The 25,090-nt window shown below is 39.6% G+C and overlaps 1 pseudogene; it reads right to left on the bottom strand.

The window, feature by feature from the left end:
* Positions 1 to 5,901: 5,901 nt before the first annotated feature.
* LOC113071665 (alpha-(1,3)-fucosyltransferase 9-like) lies at positions 5,902 to 17,581 on the bottom strand (annotated as a pseudogene).
* Between the last annotated feature and the right edge of the window lie 7,509 nt (positions 17,582 to 25,090).

Below are 25,090 nucleotides of genomic sequence, written 5' to 3'. Positions count from 1 at the left end.
TATAACTTATTTTTGCACCGCGGAACATTTCTCACTGGATGAGTTTCAGCGGACCGATTATACTGGAGCACCAACTAGCGTTCGCATATCACGCAGCACATCGAGCCTCAAGTATCACCTCTACGCAAAACATATAGCAGCTAGCATGGACTTTACACTTTATGTTGAACTATGTATTATTTTGTTGGTGCAACTGGCACTTTATGTTGAACTCTATTGTTTTGGCCAAGGTTATTGAGAGTTGGACTTAGTATGTTATGGCCTCTGAAGCAACAGAGAGATGTTTTCTAATAGTCAGGGTTTCCAATGTTCTGAATTTACTTGACAGTATTGTGTTTTACTTAAAAAACAGTTTACAGATGGTTCCAGCACCTATAAGCTTCCTGAATTTCTGAAATGTACTATTTATAAATTGTTTCTAAATATGCTATTGCTACACTTCATGGCAAAAATTGCACTGGTCTGCTAGACTCGGTTGAACAAAAATAAATAATATTTTGTTGCTTAAGCTTATGTATTCAGTCATTATTCAATGGTATACTATAAATCCATGTGAAAAAAAAATACTTCTCACTGTTCTCAGGTCAAATATTTATATGCGATTAATTTAGATTAATTAAAGGGGGGGTGAAATGCTATTTCATGCATACTGAGTTTTTTACACTGTTAAAGAGTTGGATTCCCATGCTAAACATGGACAAAGTTTCAAAAATTAAGTTGTAAGTTTGAAAGAGTATTTCTGTTCCAAAAATACCTCTTCCGGTTTGTCACAAGTTTCGGAAAGTTTTTTTCGAGTATGGCTCTGTGTGACGTTAGATGGAGTGGAATTTCCTTATATGGGTCCTTATATGGCACGTCTGCCGGAAGAGCGCGCGCTCCCATATAGCAGAGCACTGAGAGCACAACAGACATTCACTGATCAGAGCGAGAGACATTCACTGATCAGAGTGAGAGCGTCGCAAAAAGTCACAAAAGGAGTGTATGTTTGGTTGCCAGGGCAAGACAACCCTGCACAGATTACCAAAAAAAAAAAAAAAACAGCATTAAGGGACCAGTGGATGGAGTTTATTTTTACAGAGCATCAACGGAGTTGTGCAAGTGTTTGTGTTTGTTCCCTGCATTTCGAAGATGCTTGTTTTACAAACAAGGCCCAGTTTGACGACGGATTTGCTTATCGTTTATTTCTTAAGGAAGATGCAGTCCCAACGAAAAAGGGTCATGATCGTGTGTTGGAACTGCAGGCGGTAGGTAAAACTGCTTCAAATATCTCTGCCTTCTTGTTAGTGCGTCCCCTCCCATGCCGAGACCCGGGTTCGAGCCCCGCTCGGAGCGAGTCGTTGCTGCTGCTGCTCTCGTTCAGTTTCAGCCTCTGGATCTGATTCTGGATCATAAATATACGCTGAATCTGACTGTAAGCCATGGTTTGTTTTGAATGATGGTTTTCTCCTCAAGGTAATGTCACAGCTTCCAAACGCTTTCAAGCCTACTGGCGCTTGTGATTCTTTAGCTCCGCCCACACATCACGCCTCCAGCGGCTCGTGTTTTTCCGGAAATAAATCGGTACAGACTATCTTTCTCTTATGAATATAATAAAACTAAAGACTTTTTGGAGTTATGAAGGATGCAGTACTACTCTATAGGTACTCAAGATTAACAGGATATTGAGTGAAAACGAGCATTTCACCCCCCCTTTAATTACAAAGCCTCTAATTAATTAGATTATTTTTTTTAATCTCTTCATGTGAGTGTCAACATAAAGATAGATAAAACACTTAAACTGTGTAATGTATAAAACTTGCCCTATTCTTCTACTGGAACAAATTGATCTGAAGTCTGTTTCCATCTGAACTGCTGTGGTGATGGAGGAGATGTTACCCATGATTCAGTGACACACCTCAAGAGATTCAGAGCTTTAAATGTGAAGTAAAACTGCAGTTAAGAGTCACCTGATCTACATTATTCTGAGCAGCTGAAGCTCCAACAGCTTCAACAAATGAAACACATCTGACTGCTGAAATAACAGAAATAAACCAAACTCAGTCATTTATTTGTAAAGACACAAGTTTTTAATTACATGCCTCATTAACTCACACATGACACCAGAGTAATTCTCTTAATGTTTATTTCTGGAGGTACACTAATATTCTCCACTGTAATAATGCTGCATGTCTGAGACATTGATTCACACTCCTTTATTTCATCACATAGATTCACCACTGCATACGCCTGCTGTGGAGGATGTACTGAATAAATCTTGTTTATCGATTAACAAAAGTTATCCAAAAATATGATTGAAACATGTGACACTGAGCTAGACAGTAATAGAGACGAGACTGTGTCCCTCTTCTGACTGACTGCAGTAGAGTTCAGCATTATCAGAGATAAACCTCTGTTCATTCTCAATATGAACCTTTGTAGACATGCAAAATAAATCAAGTCTAACGGTTTAGGAATAAATGAAGCTGGGAAAGCTGTTTGTGGAGTTGTTTAATCATCCTCTGCTGAGGTATTATCAGATTTAATATACTTAATCTCATCGAAGGCTGGAAGTCAGTCGCACTTGTTTCTCTTTCATTCAGTGATTCTGCTTGTTAACAGCAGGTGTTCATCACTAATGCTCAATCAGCACTTCATTATGTCATTATGTCATTAACTTCTTTAAACTCAAGTACAGACTTCTATAAACACCAAGAATTTTGCAGAGTATGAAGCGACAGTCTGTCTTAACACTTCTTCAGCACACTTCCTCTCATCAGTTACTGAAAACATGACACTCTTCACACATCATGTTTGACCTTAGCTAAATTTACAGCATCTAGATACATTTTAGTGGAGGAGGAAGAGTGAATGTAGAATAATACTGTTATCTTGAGCTGCATTCCTAATATTAATGTGGGTAAATATGTCATTTTGTAATATGTAAAATTTGTATATGGATATTCATATGTTAAAATCCATACAAAGATATTTTATATGGTATTAGGGTAGAGTGGGTGAAACCACACATTTGGGAAAAAATGTAACCAACTTTAATTACAATAGAAGCATCAACTTTTTGATTGATGACTTCCTGTTTGACCTCTGACCTCTTGCCCCAAGGGGATCGACATTCGTGACCTTGAGACCAGCTACATCAGTTCACCTTTCACTCCCACAAAGAAACAATAAAGTACATTAAACCACAAAAACACATCGCATTACACCAAATACACAAAATGATGTTCTTTTTAGCAAAATCATATTAACCTTTTAATATAACTCAGACTGGATTCATCTAAAAGAAAGGAAGTCATATACCCCTAGGATGGCTTGAGGATTTTTGGGTAAACCATCCCTTTAATGTTTCTTTCTGTGCATGGGGTCTATGTGTCACAGTGTCTGGGTTGTTGTTCAACACAAGATGGCTGCCAGCTCCGCGCCACAGCACAAGATAGCCACCAACCCTGCGCCGCTGCGGCAAGATGGAAGCCAGCCTCACACCACAGTACACGATGGCCACCAGCTCAGCGCCGACGCCCAAGATGGCCGCTGACTCATTCTTGGATTATTTCGCTACGCTATCAAGGATCCTAGAGGTTCCCAAGATGGTTCACGTCATGGCTGCTGAGCCAGTGCCTCAGCAAAAGATGGCCGCCAGCCCAGCGCCACAGCAAAGAATGGCCGCCAGCCCAGCGCCACAGCACAAGAGGACTGCTGAGCCAGCGCATCAGCACAAGATGGCCGCCAGCCCAGCGCCACAACACAAAATGGCCGCCAGCCCAGTGCCACAGCACAAGATGGCCAATTCAACACCTGAGTCTTCAGACAGTCTTCATTCCCGATGCGGTGCCCGATGCCGCCCCCGATGCAGTGACCGAGGTGGTGCCCGAGGCTGTTCCGGAGGTCGAGGCGGTGCCCGAGGCTATTCCAGAGGCCGAGGTGGTGCCCAATGCTGTTCCAGAGGCCGAGGCGGCGCCCGATGCTGTACCGGGGGCCGAGGCGGTTCCGGAGGCCGAGGCGGTGCCCGAGGCCGTTCCCGATGCAGTACCCGAGGCCGTTACCGAGACGGTGCCTGAGGCCATTCCCGATGCAGTGTCCGAGGCCGCTCCCGATGCCTTGACCGAGGCGGTGCCCGAGACCGTTCCAGAGACAGTGCCCGAAGCCAAGGCACCTCAGGTCTTCACAGACAGTCCAGAGTCTAGTCAGATTCCTGTGGACTCTCCGGAGTCAGGTCAGGTTCCGGTGGACTCTCCGGAGTCGGGTCAGGTTCCGGTGGACTCTCAGGAGTCGAGTCAGGTTCCGGTGGACTCTCCGGAGTCGAGACAAATTCCCGTGGACTCTCCGGAGTCGAGTCAGGTACCGGTGGACTCTCCGGAGTCAAGTCATGTTCCCGTGGACTCTCCGGAGTCGAGTCAGGTTCCGGTGGACCTGGGGGGCCCTCGCCCTGACCACATGGTTGTGGTGGCCTTCTGCTCCGCCCTGGTGGACTCTGGCGGCGACAACGAGGACGTGGTGGTCTTCTGCTCCGCCCTGGGGGGCTTCCGCCCTGACCACACAGTTGTGGTGGTCTTCCACTCCACCCTGGGGGACTCTGGCGGCAACCACAAGGACGTGGTGGTCATCCGCTCCGCACTGGGGGACTCTGGCGGTGACCACGAGGACGTGGTGGTCTTCTGCTCCGCCCTTGGGGGCTTCCGCCCTGACCACACCGTTGTGGTGGTCTTCCGCTCCACCCTGGAGGGCTCTGGTTTTGACCACACGGCTGTGGTGGCCCTCTGCTCCGTGTGGTGGGCGCCTCAACATGCCCTCCTTGGACTTTTGTTTGGTGTTCTTGGTTTCTGTTTTGTTTCTGTCTGTTTCCCTCAGTTAGTCTTGCCCTCCATCCCTCCTCCTGAACCTCCTCCGGTCCTCCTCCCTCCTGGTCTCCCTGTTTTATGTTTACATTTCTGGTGTTTGTTCCCCATGTTTTTCTTTTCCGGCCCTCCGTCCCTCCCCCTGAGCCTCCACCTGTCCGCCTCCCTCCTGGACTCTGTGTTGTGTCTTGTCATGGAGCGTCTGGGAGCCGCTCCGTAGTGGGGGGGTACTGTCACAGTGTCTGGGTTGTTGTTCCCTGGGGTTCCACTAGATGTCCTCCTTGCTCACGGTGTCTGTCACCAGATCACTTCCTCCTCCCTTATTTGGTCACCTTCCTCCTTGTTGTGTAATTGATTGTCCCCCACTGTTCTCTTGTTCCCTCATTATCCTTCTGTCTATTTATACCCAGTCTGTCTTAGTCTGTGTTACGGAGTCCTTGTTTAATGTCAGTGTATTATTCATGTCTGTCAATTCTTGTCTTGTCTTGCCTTGTGTTCGTGTCTTGTTTATGTGGATTGATGTTTTGGTTTCGACCCCTGCCTGTTTACCCCTCTGGATTATCCCTTAAATAAATCGTACTTACCTGCAATTGGTTCTCTCGCCGTGTTTCAAGCAACACGTATCGTGACACTATGTAATGTTACATATTGTTTGGATGGTTATAGATAGCTGGCTAAATCTATGCTAAAAATGCTTTGAGGTTAACAGTAACTGATTAAGTTTAACTCGCATTAAACTAGTTATGTTGTTAACGCGTGCTTATTCTTTTACATTTTGTGTTCTGATGATGTCAACTATAGGGAGATCATAAGGGCCGTCTTGGACTTAGACTAGACTAAAATGTTGAGACTTTTAGTTGACTAAAACTAAACAGTATATGGTTGACTTAATATAATAATAACTAACAAGGACATTTTAACACGGGTCTAAGACTAAAATTAAATTAGCTTACAAAATTGACACTACCCAGGATATATTGTCCCTTTGGGAGTATAAATTCATGGCATTACAGCCTGTATTTTTGCTTTATTTGGTTTAATTTGTTTTCTTTTTTCTATGAGTGTCAGGCTAGTGACATCTGGCATCTGGGAAGTCACTGACATGAATAAAGGACTCGGCGTGAGCACATTTTTCATAGTTACTTCTCGGAGGACCCAACACCACAGGGACGGTCCATTTAACTTCTCAGTGATGTAGTTATTGTGGATGGAGTTCTCAAAGGCAAGATAACATTTGCAGCTAGCCATGTTGGATAGTAGTCCTTCTAATCCAGAAACATTGTTTAAGTCTTCCCAAACAAAGCCACTTGGATGTATTTTCTGAATTCTCGGTAAAACTTGTTTGTTGTGCTGACACTAGTTGAGGGATTGTTGTTACTTACAACCCCGCACACCAGAACCAAAATTCTCAGCTGGTTTCTTTCTGACAGTCAAGTGATACCATACAAGAATATCTGCACCGTGTCTGTAGCTGAGAGTGAGATTGAACAGGTTTTCCAGTCCTGCTATCTTTATAGCGTTGGTCAAGTCAATTCAGGTCACCTTTATTTATATAGAAATTTAAACAAAATAAATTGCGTCAAAGCACCTGAACAACATTCATTAGGAAAACAGTGTATCAATAATGCAAAATGATATTTAAAGGGAGTTCATCATTGAATTCAGTGATGTGATCTCTGTTCAGTTAAATAGTGTCTGTGCATTTATTTGCAATCAAGTCAATGATATCGCTGTAGATGAAGTGACCCCAACTAAGCAAGCCAGAGGCGACAGCGGCAAGGAACCGAACCTCCATCGGTGACAGAATGGAGAAAAAAACCTTGGGAGAAACCAGGCTCAGTTGGGGGACCAGTTCTCCTCTGACCAGACGAAACCAGTAGTTCAATTCCAGGATGCAGCAAAGTCAGATTGTGCAGAAGAATCATCTGTTTCCTGTGGTCTTGTCCTGGTGGTCTTTACAAGGGATCTGTATCTTGGGCTCTAGTTGTCCTGGTCTCCGCTGTCTTTCAGGGCAGTAGAGATCCTTTCTAGGTGCTGTTCCACCATCTGGTCTGGATACGTACTGGATCCGGGTGACTGCAGTGATCCTCTGATCTGGATACAGACTGGATCTGGTGGCCACAGTGGCCTTGGAATAAGAGAGAAACAGACAAATATTAGCATAGATGCCATTCTTCTAATGATGTAGCAAGTACATAGAATGTTATGTGAAGTGTTCCCGGTTCACCTAATTAATGCAGCCTAAAAAACGGATTTGGATATTAGAAGCATATTAGTATGTTATGTGTAAGCCAGGTTAAAGAGATGGGTCTTTAATCTAGATTTAAATTCCAAGAGTGTGTCTGCCTCCCGAACAATGTTAGGTAGGTTATTCCAGAGTTTAGGCGCCAAATAGGAAAAGGATCTGCCACCCGCAGTTGATTTTGATATTCTAGGTATAATCAAATTGCCTGAGTTTTGAGAATGTAGCGGACGTAGAGGAGTATAATGTAAAAGGAGCTCATTCAAATACTGAGGTGCTAAACCATTCAGGGCTTTATAAGTAATAAGCATTATTTTAAAATCCACACAATGTTTGATAGGGAGCCAGTGCAGTGTTGACAAGACCGGGCTAATATGGTCATACTTCCTGGTTTCAGCATTTGACATTGAGAGCATAGGCCGTAATTTAGATATATTTTTTAGATGGAAAAATTCAGTTTTACAAATGCTAGAAACGTGGCTTTCTAAGGAAAGCTTGTGATCAAATAGCACACCTAGGTTGCTAACTGATTATGAAGAATTGACAGAGCAACCATCAACCTTAGACAGTGTTCTAGGAAATTACAAGCAGAGTTTTAGGTCCTAAAATTAACACCTCTGTTTTTTCAGAATTTAGCAGAAAGAAATTACACGTCATCCAATTTTTTATATCGACTATGCATTCCATTAGTTTTTCAAAGTGGTGTGTTTCACCGGGCCGCAAAGAAATATAGAGCTGAGTATCATCAGCATAACAGTGAAAGCTAACACCATGTTTCCTGATGATATCTCCTAAGGGTAACATATAAAGGGTGAAGAGTAGCGGCCCTAGTACTGAGCCTTGAGGTACTCCATACTGCACTTGTGATCGATATGATACATCTTCATTCACTACTACGAACTGATGGCGGTCATATAAGTACGATTTAAACCATGCTAATGCACTTCCACTGATGCCAACAAAGTGTTCAAGTCTATGCAAAAGAATATTGTGGTCAACTGTGTCAACAAGGCACTAAGATCCAATAAAACTAATAGAGAGATACACCCACGATCAGATGATAAGAGCAGATCATTTGTAACTCTAAGGAGAGCAGTCTCAGTACTATGATACGGTCTAAATCATGACTGGAAATCATCAAAAATAAAAATTTTCTCTAAGAAGGAATATAATTGTAAGGATATCACCTTTTCTAGTATCTTGGACAGAAAAGGGAGATTCGAGATTGGTCTATAATTAACTAATTCTTTGGGGTCAAGTTGTGTTTTTTTGATGAGAGGCTTAATAACAGCCAGTTTGAAGGTTTTGGGTACATATCCAAATGACAATGAGGAATTAATAATAGTCAGAAGAGGATCTATGTCTTCTGGAAGCACCTGACAGCTGAATGGTTGCAATTTTATCTCTAATAGTTTCGATTTTAGAAGTAAAGTAGTTCCTAAAGTCATTACTGCTCATTACACTTGTTTAGGCTTTATTTTTTGTTAATTTAGCCACTGTATTGAATAAATACCTGGGGTTATGTTTGTATTCTTCTAAAAGAGAAGAAAAGTAATCGGATCTAGCAGTTTTTAATGCTTTTCTGTAGAATAGGTTACTTTCCAGCCAAGCAATACGAAATACCTCTAGTTTTGTTTTCCTCCAGCTGCATTCCATTTTTCGGGTTGTTCTCTTTAGGGTGCGAGTATGCTCATTATACCATGGTGTCAAACTGTTTTCCTTAACCTTCCTTAAGCGTAAAGGAGCAACTGTATTTAAAGTGCTGGAAAATAGAGAGTCCATAGTTTCTGTTACATCATCAAGTTGTTCTGAGGTTTTGGATATGCTAAGGAATTTGGATACATCAGGAAGATAACTTAAAAAGCAGTCTTTTGTGGTAGAAGTGATGGTTCTTCGATACTTGTAACAAGAAGTAGACTTTACAATTTTGGCTATACGAAGTTTGCACAGAACTAAATAATGATCTGAGATATCATCACTTGGCTGCATAATTTCAACACTACCAACATCAATTCCATGTGACAGTATTAAATCTAAAGTACGATTTCGACAATGAGTAGGTCCTGAAACGTGTTGTCTAACCCCAAATTGAGTTCAGAATGTCTATAAATGCTGATCCCAATGCATCTTTTTCATTATCAACATGGATATTAAAATCACCAACTATTTAAACTTTATCTGCAGCCAGAACTAACTCGGATGTAAAATCACCAAACTCTTTAATAAAGTCTGTATGGTGCCTTGGTGGCCTGTATACAGTAGCCAGTACAAACATAACGGGGGATTTATTGTTAACATTTGTTTCTCTAGATAATGTTATATGAAGCACCATTACTTCAAACAAGTTATACTTGAAGCCTGCCCTCTGAGAAATCCTGAAAACGTTGTCATAAATTGAAGCAACACCTCCCCCTTTGCCTTTTAGACGCGGTCCATGTTTATAACAGTAATCTTCGGGGGCGGACTCATTTTAAATAATGTAATCATCAGGTTTTAGCCAGGTTTCTGTCAAACAGAGCACATCTATATTATGATCAGTGATCATATTATTTCCAAAAAGTGTTTTCGTAGAAAGGGATCTGATATTCAATAAGCCAAGCTTTATCATTTGTTTATCCATATAAACAAATGATAAACAGTTTAACATAAACATTGTAACATTTTGGGAAGTGTAATGGTTAGATAGTCGGACTGGCAATCGAAAGCTTGTGAGTTCGAGTCTCTGGCTGCCAGGAATTGTGGGTGGGGGGAGTGAGTGTACAGTTCTCTCTCCACCTTCAATACCACGACTTAGGTGCCCTTGAGCAAGGCACCGAACCCCCAACTGCTCCCCGGGCGCCGCAGCATAAATGGCTGCCCACTGCTCCGGGTGTGTGTTCACAGTGTGTGTGTTTTCACTGCTCTGTGTGTGTGCACTTAGGATAGGTTAAATGCAGAGCACAAATTCTGAGTATGGGTCACCATACTTGGCTGAATGTCACGTCATTCACATATTGCATCTGTTTTTTATTTGTTGAACCTCAATTAAATTGTTCATCTTAATTTGGTTTGGACGTTTTTTGTATTTTCTAGTTTGGGGAACAGACACAGTCTCTATAGTGTGATATGTAGGTGAAAGAGTCTCTATGTGGTGAGAATTAACTGACCTCTGTGACGCGAGGCAGCTAGCAGACGGTCGGTTTAGCCAGTTTGTCTGCTTCCTGACCTGGGCCCCAGTTAGTCAAGTATAAACACTAAGACTATTTGCCATATTTCTAGAGAGAAGAGTGGCGCCACCCTAGGAGGGATGAAGACCATCTCTTTTCAACAGGTCAGGTCTTCCCCAAAAGCTCCTCCAATTGTCTATGAAACCTATGTTGTTCTGTGGGCACCACTTAGACATCCAGCCATTGAGGGATGACAATCTGCTATGCATCTCGTCACCACGGTAAGCAGGGAGGGGACCAGAGCATATTACAGTGTCTGACATCGTGCTTGCAAGTTCACACACCTCTTTAAAGTTATTTTTAGTGATCTCCGACTGGCGAAGTCAAACATCATTAGCGCCAGCATGAATAACAATCTTACTGTATTTACGTTTAGCATTTGCCAGCACTTTTAAATTTGCCAAGATGTCAGGCGCTCTGGCTCCTGGTAAACATTTGACTATGGTGGCTGGTGTCTCTATATTCACGTTCCGTACAATAGAATAACCAATAACTAAAGCACTTTCATCAGGTTTCTCAGTGGGTGCATCACTGAGTGGGGAGAACCTGTTTAATGTTTTGATCGGAACAGAAGAGCGGTGTTTTGACCTGCGTCTATGCCATCTCACTGTCACCCAGTTGCCCTGCTGCAGGGGCTCTGTTGCCGGAACCGAACAATGTACAGGAATCCCTGAGCTAGACGCATCCAAAGCCGTATCTAGAGCCCTAACATTCTTACTGTCCTCAATTAAAGTTTGGATGCGTGTCTCTAATTCTGAAATCTTCTCTGTCAGCCTAACTATTTTCCTGCATTTATCACATGTGAATCCCTCATCTGCGACAGAGATAGATAAACTGTACATGTGACAAGAGGTGCAAATAACAATAGCAGGAGAAGCCATTACTCACCGTGCTTGATGAATTATTCTTACTGCGGTTGTTTGATGAACTTGTGAAAAACTAGAGCGAGAGAAAGGAGAGGAGAAAAGAAAAACAGCGATAGGTTCGAATGAAAACGCTAATGACAAGCTAACAAGTGCTAACACTTTGCAGGTGTACTCTGTTAACAAAGGTTGTTTTTCACGAGACTCACCAGCACATGTGCAGCGCTGACCTCATACGTCACCCATCCAGATGTTTTTGGGTGAACTATCTCTGTAACATTTCTTTCTGTGTGATGCGTCTATGTAACGGTACATGGAGGACAGGTAAAGCTGGTTAAGCTTGTGATTCGCTTACACCATTTTCAGCATTTTCAGTCTGAACCATTGTGCTCATAAAATTATAGCCCAGCTAATGAAACTGATGATATTTTTCATACTGCAGAGAGATTCTGATGAAGGCTTCAGAAAAGCAGAATGGTCTGTCAAAGTTACAAAGATACTTTACACTTGAACCCTCTGCATCTCTGCTGTAAGGAGCCCAACCTTGGGTCAGATTCTGATCTTGAATAAACTCCAGCAACACTTCAAAGTTAATGATGAGGACTCCTCCTTCACAAAGACCATCAAGGACACTGTCTGGAATGATCTCTCAAGAAGATATCAGGACTGTAGTGTAAACCTAGTGTGTTCTCACTCGTTTTCATTACGATTATTCAGGCACTCATACTGTTTTTGTATTGCAGGATGGTAACATCAGGCAGTTCTTAGAGGAGCACACAGCCCGGGATGTCAGATTCAAGATCAGAAGAGGCAGATGAAATGTGGATGAGACTGGAGGAGGAGCTGGTGAAAAGGACCTCAGAACAAGTGTTAATTTTTATTGGGGATCTTGTACTTCTCTTGAATTGTATGTAGATCAATATATGTGTAGGTAGCCAAGCCATTAGGAGGCGCTGTTGCACCTATAATGGTATGCAGGATTCCCTTTAATTACACACATCCAATAAGAAGATGAGTGCGTTTCAATTGTGCAGGTGGTTGTCTGTCGCTGGAAGAAAAATTTCTGATTTCTTTAATTCTCATGTTGGTTATCTTGGGCTGGAGGAGAGGCAGACGCTGAATGAGTCGCATGGTGATGATTGTAGCCCTTTAATGGTGTGTGTGTTCTGCTAAAGTCTCAAAGAGTTGTTTCGTTCCAGTTCAATTGATCACTGTTTTCCCTGCCTTAAAATATTATTATTATTTTTATTTTATTTTTGTCCACTTTGGTTGTTGGCTCATGACTATTGTTTGGTTTGTTAATTTTACATGCAAACTAGGCCATTCCTGGCAGCTTTACTCAGTGTAACTATATGAGGAGGAAATATATTCACCATCACTCACATCTGTATTTCATGCTTGAGGGACTATGTATGAAGTTTGTTATTTTGGTTCATTGTATTAATTATTTATTTTCTTTGAGGGTGATTTATATTATCCTCTGCCGTTATGTGGGTCCATCTTGCATGAGTAAATTTAGTCAGCTTGGAAGTAAAACGACCTGATTATTTGGTTAATAAATTAAATCTGTGTTTATAGTCATTCTTCTTTAAAATTATTAATTTACAGGTGAATCACAATAAATAAGAATGTCGTGCAAAAGTTTATTTCAGTACCGTATTTTCCGGACTATAAGTCACACTTTTTTTCATAGTTTGGCTGGTCCTGCGACTTATAGTCAGGTGCGACTTATTTATCAAAATTAATTTGACATGAACCAATAGAAAATATTACCGTCTACAGCCGCGAGAGGGCACTCTAAGCTGCTCAGTGCTCCTGTAGTCTACACTGAAGACATAGAGCGCCCTCTGGCGGCTGAAGACGGTAATGTTTTCTCTTGGTTATTGGTTCTAAATAAATGTGACTTATAGTCCAGTGCGACTTATATATGTTTTTCTTCCTCATCATGACTTATTTTTGGACTGATGCGACTTATACTCAGGTGTGACTTATAGTCTGAAAAATACGGTAATTCAACTCAAAATGTGAAACTTGTGATTTATATAAATTTAATGCAGACAGACTGAAGTAGTTTAAGTCTTTGGTTCTTTTAATTTTGATGATTTTGGCTCACATTTAACAAAACCCCACCAATTCACCATCTCAACAAACCAATAAAAAAAAAAACTTTTTAGTGAATTGTTGGCCTTCTGGAAAGTATGTTGATTTACTGTACATGAACTCAATACTTGGTAGGGGCTTCTTTTGCTTTAATTACTTCCTGAAATTCAGCGTGGCATGGAGGTGATCAGTTTGTGGCACTGCTGAGGTGGTATGGAAGCCCAGGTTTCTTTGACAGTGGCCTTCAGCTCATCTGCATTGTTTGGTCTCTTGTTTCTCATCTTCCTCTTGACAATAGCCCATAGATTCTCTCTGGGGTTCAGGTCCCACTCCAGTTACCCACCGGGAAGCTACTCCCGTTACCTATCCCTCATCATCCTTGGTCCCATATTGGAGTCGACTTTGTCACCGATCTCCCAGTCTCTGACGGTAACACATGTATACTTGTGGCCATAATGAAATACTGTCATTAAAATATTCAGTTATAGAGTATTATACCTTTTGTGCTGATACTACTTTTGGGAAATCACCCTTATGTGATGCCCACTAAAGTAACCCACTAACACTTGTCTGAATCAGGATAGAGTGCTGATAATATAATGAGCCAGTGTTATGATAGAGCATCAGTGATGAGTGGGGTGCGAGGTGGTGTTCAGGCTTTATTACAACAAAGGTTGGGCAGGCATATCCCCTACATCCACTGCGATAACCACCAGCTTCACCTCACTCTCATACATGCGATTCAAAGTGAACCTTGTGCTAAAAGATTCTTTGTCTTGTCAGGCTCCCTGCACTCTTTTTTCAGGCATCATTTTGTCTCTCAGAGATACAATTGCCCGTATCTCAAAAGACTGTTGGAAATCCACTGGACAAGTCATTTTGAAGTCACAAAATGTGTGGTGGATAATGAGGAAGTCATTCTTGACATTCTTTTTAAGGTTTTCAATGATGATAATGCATCAGTTGACCTTGCAAAAGAATCATCCAGGCTTCTCTCTCAACTGAAACGATTTTTTAAAATTGGCAAATTTCTGATACATGTTCTTGCCATTTTAAAACCAGCTAATGCCATCCTACAGTCTCAGCATGTTGATTTGTGCAGTGCAGCTGAAGTTGTGCATGGATGTCTTGGTGCATTGAAAAATCTCAGAGAAAATGACATTGAATTTCAGCAGTACTGCGCTGACATGTCTACTGTTGAGCCCTCACCAAAATGTCTAAGGACTGTGAATCCCTCATATGGTGACTGTCATTTTTTCACCTTTAGGGCAAGAAGGGCAGTCAGAATCTGAATGTGCCACTGCATCTCTAAGACGACAGATCTTGAACATACTAGATACAGCTGTATCAGAGATAGAAAACAGGTTTTCCACAAAGAATTTACAGCTGATGCAACCCCTCTCAGGTTTAACACCAAAATCCAACAAATTTCTTGACATCCAGTTGCTTGAACCTCTCTCTGTAGTCTTGCAGGAGTTGCAAAAACTGAACTCCAGAATGAAATTCTTGTTGCCAAATCAATGCTGTCCAAAAAACTTCCATCTGATGCTGAATGTTCTGCTGTTTGCAAACTCTTGCAGGAATACAAAAATGTATTTGCAGGTCTTCATAAACTGTATGTATCTGCTATGGTCATGGGTGACTCTACTGCTTCATGTGAGAGCTCATTCTCCACTTTGGCAAGAATTTTGACACCATTCCGCCGAACAATGCTTCATGAGAGGGAAAAAAAACTTGTGCTTTTAGCTCATAAAAAGCAATAACACATGAACTGGACATGGATGAGTTTGTAACATAATTCTCAAAAATGAATAGAAAGCTAATACTGTAAATATTATAGTGACAGAAGTAGATATTTTTTAAGACCTGCCCTGTTTTCCTCAAATCTAAAGTCAATAAACTGATACAAGATCTACTGTTTGGTTAAAAAAAAAAAAAAAATCTAAATATAGGCCTACATAAGATTGTAAAAATAAATAAATAAATGAATAAAATAAAAATAAGAATGATTCTCAAGTCTGTTAATATAGTATAAAATTACAGATTTTTGGCCATTGTTATTTAGTCCATTTATATATATATATATATATATATATATATATATATATATGAATGGACAAAATAACAATGGCCAAAAATCTGTAATTTTATACTATATTAACAGACTTGAGAATCATTCTTAAGAAAAACAGCATTTCAGATAAAATTAACATTTTTAGTTTGTAACAAGTTTGTTTTAGTTTATGTAAATAGTTATTTTAAAATAACCTTTTACTAATGCAAAAATGTAAAGATAGACATGTTAACCATATATATAAGTTAGTAAATATGTACAAAAAATGTAAAATGAAGAAAACACAATCAATAACAAACAACCCTAACAATTGCCTTAAATATATATTAAAACTACATGAATAGACGTGAGATGAAAGCATTAATGCCCCCCGAAATCCGACCGGCCCACCTGGAATATCATTTGGCCCACCTTTCATCCCATATCTGGAGCCAGGCCTGACCCTCAGAGGACCCCAGATGATGCTAACCCTGAATCAACAACAGGACAGACAAATATTGCTACAAGTTTGACTGCATCATTGGTGTTAATAGTGTTCATCATCTGGCTGACTATGTCTTGTGTTAATTTTTCTGAAAAATCCTGTCATACGTGCACAAAATGACAGTCACCACTTATAAGCTACTACTAAATATTGTAGAAACATAATTTTCTGGAAAGTTGCTTTGTAACGATATGTATCATAAAACGCGCTATACAAATAAACTTTAATGTAATTGAATTAAAAAGCAAGATACTTTAAATGTTACATTAAAAACCACCAGTAGATGACAGCAATTAAACTTTTAATAAACGAGTAATTTAAACAGTTGATTCATTCAGGAATAAAAAGACGTCATGTTGCTTAGAGACACAAAACAGCACTGTGGTTTTGTTTGGAATAATTCTTTTTGGCAAAATAGTGCAAAAACGTAAGTCTCTTAATAGAATGTATGGTTTATGAAACTGTTGTAAAAAAAAAAAAAAAAAAAAAAACTATTACATTTGTATATGGTAATTTTTTAACGGGAAAAAAAGGCACTCTGCCATGTGAAATTTACCAAAATTGATTAACTATATTTAAGTGGTATTAATATACACATGTTCTGCCCCTATGTCTTTTAATTTATGATCGTTCTGAATGTATTTTAATAGACTGAATCATGCAGTGAAAGAGCACAATCTTTACTGCACAAACGTAATGTGTGCACTCTGTATGTGTTTTCAATGTTTTTATTTTGCATTTGTTAGAATATTGTTCAAAATAGCTCACTTGTCAAGGTATTACTTAACTATATCATGTTTATGTTTATGTGTGCCATTTTATTTGTTCTGAAGTCTCAGCGCAGACTTGTATTATGTATTCTTCAATTCTCTCTGATGACACAGTAACTCACCACGGGGAAGGAAAAAATCTTCGGTCTGTCCATTGATTATAAACAGTCATTAGGTCCGTCAGACTGAAGTGACCAAATATATTTAAGACTTTTTAAGGCCTTATATTAGGAAAACACTTTTTAAGTAATTTTAAGACTTTTTGAGGACCTGCAGACACCCTGAATATAGCGGTTTTATATATAGCTGTTATCAAATTGATCAGAACAATTCTTAAAATTATTTGCAGCTTAAAACAAACTATTCACTAACCAACAACAGAATCTTTAACAAAAAAATACCTCTTTTTAAAGTGCTCCTGTAGCTTAATTGGTAGAGCACTGTGCTAACAAGCGCAAGGTTGAGGGTTTCTATTCCCTGGGAACACATGATATGTAAAAATTGATAGCCTGAATTCACTGTAAGTCACTTTGGATAAAAGCGTCTGGTAAATGCATAAATATAATTTTATTTAATTTTTTTTTAAATTTAATTTAAATTTTCCAGGCGGGATGATATAAAAGCATGGATGACCTTCTCAAAATCAGTAATAGATACAAATGACTTGACTTTAGATAACTGCCTTAACTGATAAAAACACGATTTAACTACCAAATTAATCTGTTTATCTAGTTTAAAGTCACCGTCCATTAAAACACCTAGGTTTTTTACAACAGCCTTCACATATGACTTTAGGTCGCCAAAATTTACATCAGGGGTACTGATGGTACCACCAGGTCTAAACAAAATGATTTCTGTTTTATCTTCATTGAACTTTAAGAAATTGGAGGCCATCCAGGCTTTAATATCCTCAAGACATCTCAACAAAGGTGCTATAGAGTTTGCATTGTTTCGTTTCAAAGGCAGATAGAGTTGCGAGTCATCTGCATTACAGTGAAACGAGATGCCATGTTTCCTAAATATGGACCCTAAAGGAATTATATATAAAAAAATAAAATGGGTCCAAGAATGGAACCCTGAGGGACTCCAGATACAAGAGATGCAGTAGAAGACACGAATTCCCCAAGACGTACCGAGAAAGTTCTTTCACCCAGATAAGATCTAAACTATTGTAACATGGTACCCTTTACACCAACACAATGCTCAAGACGAGAGATCAGTATATTGTGATCTATGGTGTCAAAAGCAGCAGTAAGATCTAACAGCATAAGAACAGCATAGTTACCTGTGTCAGTGGCCAATAATAAATCATTATAAACTTTTAACAGGGCCGTTTCTGTGCTGTGAAGTGATTTAAAACCAGATTGATAAATTTCTTGCAAACCATGCAAGTCTAGAAAGGACAGCAATTGTTTAAAAACAACTTTTTCAAATATTTTGGAAAGAAACGGGAGATTTGAAATTAGCAAGAACCGATGAATCCAGGTTGGGTTTTTTCATCAGTGGTTCCACTATTGCGTGTTTAAAATGTAGGGGTACAACTCCATGAATGAGACTACTATTTACAATCATTAGTATATTAGGGCCAAGGGTTTCAAAACCTTTTTTAGGAAATCTGGGGAAATAATGTCTGTGGGACAAACAGATGGATTCATTTTGTCAATGATGTCTTTTAAACAAGCAAGAGACACTGGCTCATACTGATTAAAAACAAAGGAGCACACAGAGAAAGAAGACATATCAGCAGAAGGGTGAACAATATTGGCTCTAACAGTCACAATCTTGTCATTAAAAAACAGCAAAAAGTTTTGACATGTTTCTTTGGAAAATTCCAAGCTCATTTGTTGAGATGTATTTAAAACAGAATTAACAGTGTTGAACAGAACACAAGGTTTATGAAAATTATTTGCTATGACATTTGAGAAATACCTTGACTTTTCCATTTTTACAGTTTTTTGATATTTAAACAAGCTGTCTTTCAAGATCTCAGACGAAACCCGCAGCCTATCTTTTTTCCACTGGCGTTCCGCTAACCTGAACTCGTGCCTAGCAGCACGGGTAATGTCATTTAGCCACGGTTCAGATTTTGGCTTAGCGCGAATAGTCCTGAAAGGGGCAATAATGTCCAGTGCATTCTGACAAGAAGTATAAAACAATGATGTTAACTCATCAGTATTATAATGCTGAGTGGACACTGAGAAGGCCATATTTGTGCTTTTAAAAACATCAGTAAACTGTTCTGCAGTTAAAGAGTTAAACGAGCGACAGCGACGAGCAGGAGCACATGCTTTAGGACTACAGAAACAAGAAATCTCTAATAAAAAGTAGCATCACAAACATTAATATTGTTAACAGGTAGACCACAAAATAAAACCAGGTCTTATGTATGTCCGTGCTCATGTGTAGAGCTAGCCACAAACTGCATCAAGTTAAACGATTTAAAAAGTCTTTAAACAATGGCTTGGAGGGACAACAGATATGGATGTTAAAATCTCCAACAATTAAAACTCTGTCATACCTTGGCATGATTTCAGCCAGAAAATCGGAAAAGTTGTTTATGAAGTCTTTTTGGGAGGACGATAAATCACAGTGCATAGCACTGGGTCAGGTTGATTCAGCTTAAATACAATCAGCTCGGAGCTTGAGTAGAAGTTGCACTTCACACGCCGGCAGTTTAATTTTTCCTTAAAAATAATCGCAATTCCTCCACACCGTCCTTTAAGTTGTGGAGAGTTTAAAAAGTCACAGTTTGATGGTAAAACCTCCAAAAAGGGGCTTAACTCACCCTCGTTCACCCAGGTTTCAGTCACGCACAGTAGATCCAAGTTATTTGAGGTATTAAAATAATTTCAGATAAAAGTTTTGTTTACCAGCGACCCCTGCATTTACCCGGGCAATCCTGGCCGTAGCTGGGTTATTTGCTATCCGGGGCTCACGATCCAACACCCATAGACACGATGTGTTAACTCCACCTCTCCGAAAGCGGGGGGACACGGAACGGGGAGCCCTGGACTCCTTGTCGGCGTCGACAATGGTACCAGCCAGGTGTAAACAGGATCCAAAGAACGCATGGAAGTATAGTTACAGTCGTCTATCTGATACTACGCTAATGTTCTACGGAGATTGCGGGAAACTGCCAGACGGGATTTAATTTTTATCAGCAGGCCGCCACGTTTCCCCCGACGTTTATGTCGCTTTTTCCTCCGAGCAGGAAACAGCGTTCGGCGTCTTGCTGTCTGGTCTCTGTTTCCCTGGGTGTCCACTAGTGGGCTCACTTCCCCTTAGGCACTTCACCGTAGGCACTAGAATTCCTCTAGTCTGGTCCTGTCTTCACAATAATTGCACTCCTGTTAATTGCACCAGGTGCAGTCACTTTATTGTCATTAGCTTCCTTATAAATACCAGTCTTTCCCTGTTGTTTGTATGGAGTCCTTACCCTTCATGTTGCCAGCTTCTCGTCTTCCGAGATTCCCCTCATCTTCTCGTCTCCCGAAATTGACTCTAACCTCTTGTCTTCCGAGTTCCCTTTCCTGTCCCTTTTCCTTTGTTTGTTTATTTTGGACTGTCTTTTTGGTTTTGACCTTGGATTTGTTTGACAAAGATTTGGATTACCCTTTATTGAATAAAAATACCTGCAATTGGATCTCTCTATCTCCCTGTGTCTCTCTGGTGCACAAATTGTCACAGGCAGAGATACGCAGGTAACTCGTGCAGGTGAGGTGAGGTTTTCGATCCACCAGAATTATAAATTATCATATTTTCCATATATTATCATATAATATCATTTCTTTCAAACACATGAAAATCTAACCAGTACCAAACTTTTGTCTGTGTAAATGTATAATTTTATGTGAACAGATCTCTTAGGTGCAACTGATGATGTTTTAAAAGAACATAATGTGATGAAAAGAGAATTAAATCTGTTTAAACCTCAATTACAGAAGAGTGTCAATCTCTGATTTAAATCAGATATATTATATTGTACTGTAAACTATTTATATAACCATAACATGCATCAGTTCAATTGAAAATTTCTATATGTAATGGTTTATTTTTTATGTAGTCATTTTAAACTTCATTATTTAACTATGTCCTTTGTTTAATTTGACTACAGAAAGTTATCCATTACCATCCGTTAACCAACTAAAGGTATGTACATTATGTTAATGCATATGACTTGGTAGGCCAGTAAACAAACAACAAAAAATGGGTTTGTTTGTATTAAGGTCTTAATCCTATGGCTTCAAATGAACCATCTTATTGGACACCGAGACGAAAAGCAAAGGACAAGGTGGATCAGCAACTGCAAACAATACAGGCAACAACTTGGGGGAAAGAATTGGGTTGGATGCACAGTAAAACCGGTCAAGGTCAAAATGATGATGATGATACATTTATGGACTGTCTCTCTCATGTTGATGAGACTGAAGATGTCAAAAGTGTTCCTGATGACAGTGAATCAGACACAGAATCAGAATCAGAACCAAATTCATTAGAAGATGATTTGGCATCCTGGGCTACTGAACACAAAATCACACATGTGGCATTGAATTCATTGCTCAACATTCTACATCTACACAGTTTAAATCTGCCAAAAGACTCGAGGACATTGCTAAGAACTGTGCTTTTGAACCCTGAAATACAAGACAAGGCTGGTGGCCAGTATTACCATTTCGGAGTGCTGAATTCTGCGCAACATTCACACACTGGAGCTTCAAGTCAGCATTGATGGTTTGCCACTCTATAAGAGCTCAGCAACACAGTTCTGGCCCATCCTAGGGACACTGCAAAACATCAAACAAGAGGAACCAGTGACAACAGGTTTATTTTGTGGCACAAGTAAACCTACATCCCTAGCTGAGTACCTTCAAGAATTCATCTCTGAAGTAAATTAATTAACTAAAGGATTTGAATTCGATGGAGTGATGTTCAATTTAATACTCTCTTCGATGAACTGTGATGCACCTGCCCGTGCATTCCTGAAAAATGTTAAAGGTCACACAGGCTATCACGGATGTGAAAAATGCACACAGGATGGTTTGTACCTAGAAAATAGAATGACATTTCCAAGAACTGACATGCCTTTAAGAACTAATGAGAGCTTCAGAAATAAGACAGATGCTGGTCATCATCACGGTCCATCACCTCTTGAAGAAACATCCCTAAACATTGTATTGTATACCGGGCCTGTCATGATGAAAGATCTCATTAACACAGAGGTGTACAAACATTTATTGCCAATTTTGTGAGACTCTTCATCCTGTTCAACAACAGTTTGATTGAAGAATACTGTGATTATGCCAATGACTTGCTGGTGCTCTTTGTATCTCACTTTGGTCAACTGTACGGTCCACAATTCTTGTCCTACAATGCACTCTGCCTTGTACATCTTGCAGATGATGCAAAAAAGCATGGTGTCCTCGACAGCTTCAGATCTTTTAAGTATGAGAATCACCTAAACAAACTCGAAAGACTTCGGAGGAAACCTACATGCCCACTCAGTCAAATAAATAAAAAGACTCTAAGAAATGCAAAGATGCTGCAAAAACACTCACAAAACCAGGCCACATCTGCTCAAAAAACCACATGCGACTGGTCCTCTACCTGCATCCTTCCATGAGGCGACACAATATAAAGAGGTGAGAACAAGCCCTCACACTCTGAAATTGGATCAGGCAAACAGTCACGTTTGCATTGGCGGCAAAGTTGCTAAGCTGCAAAACATCATTTCATTAAGGGATGAAATGTATGTAGCTTACAATACCTTCAACCATCAGGAATCCTTTTTTGACGATCCACTGCCATCCTCTACACTTGGCATTCATTTAGTGGATGTCTTCTCAACAACAGTTGATTTCTGCAAGTTTGAGGAAATGGAGAGCAACATTTTTCTTGTCCCCTATCACAATCAATTCGTTTCAATACCTCTTTTACATACGGAGTAATTCTTTATCAACACTTTTTGTTTCATAGTTCATGCATTTCAAATACATTGTTCAAAATTAAGTTTCATTTAAGAGTTAATAAACAATATGTGTTTCAGGCTTGCAAAAAAAAAAAAAAAGTACCTAATCGTGGAGTTTGATGGAGAAGGTGCTGGTATGCAGATGGCTGCTCCTGGTGGCCACCATATAAAGATCTTGACAGGTTGCTGAAGAGTGTTAGGACAATGGAGGCACCACAGCCAGAAAAAGGGTGGACCCGACATAGAGCAAGAATCCTGCACGAGTCTGGTAAGAGTAAATGGTGCTGTTTATTAAACAATGATTTTCCCCAGATTACCTGTAGTGGTCGACTGATATATCACCAAGGCCAATTTTTCAAATATCGGCATCAGCTGATAAGTTATTCTGCTTGGCTGATGTGTTCAAGGCGGGACTTTTATTTTGATGGCACTGAGAATGAGTGCACCAGAGCACAATTCAATTCAAGTTTATTTGTATAGCGCTATTTTTACGATTCAAATCATTGCAAAGCAACTATACAGAAAATTAAGTTTCTAAAATAATTAGTAGTAGCTTATCAGTGATGACAGTCAGTTTATGTGCATATGGCAGAAATGTTCTGAAAAATCAATAGAAGACATAAATAAATAGACGATGAACACTATTAACAGCAATTATAATATGATACAGTCACACTTGTAGCAATATTTGTTAGTTCTGTTTGTTGTTTCAGGTTTAGCATCATCTGGGGTTCTCTGAGGTGGTCAGCATCATCTCTTCTCAGGTGTTCTGGATCCAGACTGGAGCTTGTGTAAATCCTAGTTACCACGGGATGTAAATCCCAGCAGAAACATAGAAAACAAATAGAGACATCATTAGCATAGCTGCTGATCCAACAAAGTAAAATTAATTAGTTTAACCCAAGCTAAAGAATAATAATACACATTTGCTCAGATATAACTGCATTCACAATTTAAGAGATACAATATTCGAATGCTTGGCCAAAGAGGTGCATTATTAACCTAGATTTAAACAGAGAGAGTGTGTCTGAACCCTGAACGATATCAGGATCTTGTGTTCTGCAGTCAGGACCATCTCCACAAACTCCCAGATTACCAAGTGCCCTGCTGGTTACAGTGTTTACTTTCTTTGTTTATATATTTTTAATAATTTCTTTATTTGAGAAAAATACTGAAATCGAATTACAGAATCAGGAAGTTATCATCTAAAGAATATTTATTTTACACTTCTATTTTTAATACAATTCATTTTCAAATCATTTGAAGTTTCTCAAACATTAGAAAAAAGTAATTAAAATAAAAATACACACAGGTACACATATACATATAAACACACATACATACATATACATATATATACACATACATACATGTTTTCAGCATCTTTTCAGAAAGTAGCCAGCAACTGGAAGAAGGCCAGCTATACTTCTGAAATAAACTCAGAACCTGAAATTGCTGGAAAAAGGATTCCCGAGTAGGTCCTCGCAAAAAGACAAAAGAAATGATTTAACAAATGAAAATGGCATCAGCACCTCTCATGAATGCATGTCAGAGAATGACACAGAAAAAAAAGAACTGTTGAAAAAGTATTATCCTCACTTCATAATTAAGGTTGAACCACTATAGTCCTTATTTTTTTCTGTGCCTTGATGTAATAGTTGCAAAGCTGTCTATGCAGGATCAGAGTGCTCTCGGATTTCATCAAAAATATCTTAACTTTTGTTCTGAAGATGAACAAAGGTCTTACAGGTTTGGAACAACATGAGGGTGAGTAATTAAAGACATGATTCAATTTTTTTGGGGTGAACTAACCCTTTAAGGAGAAATACAGCAGAACAGTTATTGAGCATATTTCTATGAGTATTTGCTACATCACACAAAGAGTCAATGAATGTGTGCAGTTGTTCTTTTTATCTTTGTTTTCCTAAAAAGAAAACAAGTACAGATCATATATACTCATCAGATGACGAGGCAGCAGAACAACCACCCATTAAAAAAAAAGAAAAACTGCAAACAAAGCAAGTGTTCCACCTGCACCAAAACCTCCAGCAATTCCAAAACTTGACAAAAAGGTAAATGGAAAACAATAATAATAATTAAAAAAAGAAATAGTAATAAAAAAAAATTAATGCTACAAATAAGAGAGAGTAGAGTTGTCATGCTGTCTGGTCTCTGTTTCCCTGGGTGTCCACTAGTGGTCTCCCTTCCTCTTAGGCACCTCACCGTAGGCACTACAATTCCCGCTAAGCCTTGTCCCTTCATCACATTAATTGCACTCCTGTTAATTGCACTCAGGTGTCTTCACTTGTTAGTCATTATCCTTCCTATATTAACCAGACTTTTACTGTTTGTCTTCATGGAGTCCTTTCCTTCCGTTACCCAATTTCCTCGTCTTCCAAGTTCCTCGTCTTCTGAGTTCCCGTTCCCATTCCCGTTCCCGTTCCCGTTCCCGTTCCTGTTCCATTCCTGTTCATTTGTTTGTCCCGTCGTTACAACACCGTTAACGTTACCGAACGTTAAATGCGGTGCGTTACAATGCATTGATTTAATAAAC

The sequence above is a fragment of the Carassius auratus genome, unplaced genomic scaffold (genome assembly GCF_003368295.1).
Source record: "Carassius auratus strain Wakin unplaced genomic scaffold, ASM336829v1 scaf_tig00007763, whole genome shotgun sequence".
NCBI classification, from domain to species: Eukaryota; Metazoa; Chordata; class Actinopteri; order Cypriniformes; family Cyprinidae; genus Carassius; species Carassius auratus.
This window is presented reverse-complemented; position numbering and strand designations above follow the sequence as displayed.